We start from the raw sequence: 3159 nt of genomic DNA on the forward strand, positions 1-3159 counted from the left end.
TGGTTTAGATATACCCATTACTTACTACTTTATACCTTCCATGCGCTGCCTGAGTTCTTTGTCTTCTGAACCTTTTCCAAAGGAGTTAAAATTTAAAATATTACATATCAAGGTTCTCATCGTTCAGGAAGGTTTCCCAATTTATGCCATCAAAGAAATCTTTAAGGCTTCTATAATTCCCTCTCTTGTAATTGTAATTTCCTTTATTTTCTTACTTACGATGAGTTTTTCCTGTAGCAGACAGTGCTTCAACTTAATTACTACATGACCACTTTTTCCTAGAGGAGGGCAGTGTCCTCTTTATGCTTTGTAAATATTAGGTCAAGCATAGACGGTCTACCTAGCCCTCTTATCCTAACATTCTGGAAGAGACAAAATTCATTTATGACTTCTAGCAATTTTGCATTCCACGAATCTGGCTGAGCTCTGGGATCGAAACTTTCTCAGGCAATTTTGCTATTAAAATCCCGTTACAAGAAATTCTTTTGCATTAGTTTCCAAAAATTGTGGCGCTTCTTCCTGGCACTTTAACGTCTCTTGTGAATAACTTTTTGGTAATTTTCTTGTGACCACACCGATGTATGAGGTGGCATGTACATTGTGGTAATTGTTATATTTACCCCTTTTGTTTCTGCCTCAACAGCCTTTAGGCCTACCATGGGATCTTGTTGAATCTCTATCTCCTTTATAATGATTCCTTTCCTAGTTTATACTCCCCCCCCCCTCCATTTCCATTTGCCCGATCTCTTCTCCAAATATTGCAGTCTCTGAGTTCTAATTTTACATCGTCTACGGAGGGATCCAGTTTGGATTATGATTTTAGATGCATATTGCATCTGGTTTTTTACTTCAGTAATTGCATCTAATTCTAGTAACTTGGAACATAAACTATATCTATATAAAATATTTCAACATAATCTATCGGTATTTCTTTTGGCTGCAAGGTTAATGATTGTTTGTCTCCACATTCTTTTTCTTTTGTAAATATATGCATATATGTGTATCCGTGTGGACCCCGGGGTAGAATAGGTCCAACGTACCCTCTGCGTGTCGTAAGAGGCGACTAAAAGAGGTTGGCGGCAGGAAGGGCATCCGGCCGTAAAAACCCCTGCCAAGCCAATACATGATGCGGAGAATCAGGAATGCAGACAGGCCGCTGCAGAGCCTGACCCTCCTAAGGTCGACATCCCCCGCATGTTCGCGAGATCGTTCTTGACCCCTGTGAGAGAAATTTCTTGAAACTCTCATTCAAGAGCATTACGGAGACTGTGAACTACAATTTCTCAGCTAAACTGCCAAATGGAACTGAGATCAATAGTAACTCAACAGTTGTCGGGTAGTTCACAATGTTCCTTTTGATCACCTCTCAGAAAGAATTAACTGACTTCAACGACTTGGTGGCCATGATGCGATCCTAGTTCCCCAAGGTACATTCCGAAATGTTTTCCAAACATGAAGCTCCCAGCCGATTATCGATGGGCGGCCGGTGAACGGAACGGCCCATGCTCCCTGGACCTTCAGCAAGGAGGACATGGAGACGGCGGGAGTGACGGAGGGGGAGGCCCTGGATAGGGCAGAGTGGAGGAGGAAGATCCGCACCGGCGACCCCAGTTGAACTGGGACAAAAGCCTGTAGAAGAAGAAGAAGAAGATGCATATATGTGTATGTGTATGTACACACACACACACACACACACACACACACACACACACACACACACACACACACACACACACACACACATATATATATATATATATATATATATATATATATATATATATATATATATATATATATATATAGTGAGTGTGTGTGTGTGTGCATATACATGAATATATATATATATATATATATATATATATATATATATATACATATATATATATATATATATATATATATATATATAATATATATAATATATATATATATATATATATATGTATATATATATATATATATATATATATATATATATATATATATATATATATATATAAGCATACACACACATACATATACATGCATATATATATATATATATATATATATATATATATATATATATATATATGATATAAATATATATATATATATACTTTTTTTTTACGGTAGGTTCATGTCTGAACCGCCGTGGTCACAGCATGATATTTAATTGTAGTTTTCATGTTGTGATGCTCTTGGAGTGAGTACGTGGTAGGGTCCCCAGTTCCTTTCTACGGAGAGTGCCGGTGTTACCTTTTTAGGTATTCATTCTCTCTATTTTATCCAGGCTTGGGACCAGCACTGACTTGGGCTGGCTTGCCCACCCAATGGCTAGGTAGGCAATCGAGGTGAAGTTCCTGGCCCAAGGGAACAACGCGCTGGCCGGTGACTCGAACTCTCGAACTCAGATTGGCATCGTGACAGTCTTGGAGTCCGATGCTCTAACCACTCGGCCACCGCGGCCTTACACATGATTTATATTATACATATTTATATATATATATTTTTATTTTTATATTTTTTTTTGGGGGGGGGGGGCGTGAGGAAGGCTAGTCTCTTCGACCGCCCATCTCCGTCTCTTGTGGTCCCGCGGTGGGCGTGGTCAGCGCGGCGTGAACCGAACCGTGTATGTATATATATATATATATATATATATATATATATATATATATATATATATATATATATATATATATATACAAATACACACACATACACACACACACACACACACACACACACACACATATATATATATATATATATATATATATATATATATATATATGTATATATATATATAGAATGTGTGGGTTTGCTTTCTCTTGAGCATTGGATGAACGCCCTAGTAAGTTGCTCAACTAGCAAGTATAACTGCGCTTGTCGGCACTTGGCCACGTTGTGAAACTCGGCTGGTTTGCAAGTCACTTTGAAAGGTTGCAAGAGACTTATATAAATAACTCACTCAGAAGTAACTACTTTTCCCACAGTCTTTGCTTTAACTTTGATTATAAAAAAAACTCGGAATTTAATTAAACTGAACAATGGCCATTATTTGAATTAACTAACCCGGCACACACACACACACACAAAAAAACAAAAGTGGATATATACAGATAGTATACATATATATTATTATTATGTATATATATTACTTAATATAATTTTATT

This window comes from Penaeus monodon, chromosome 26, assembly GCF_015228065.2.
Source record: "Penaeus monodon isolate SGIC_2016 chromosome 26, NSTDA_Pmon_1, whole genome shotgun sequence".
NCBI lineage: Eukaryota > Metazoa > Arthropoda > Malacostraca > Decapoda > Penaeidae > Penaeus > Penaeus monodon.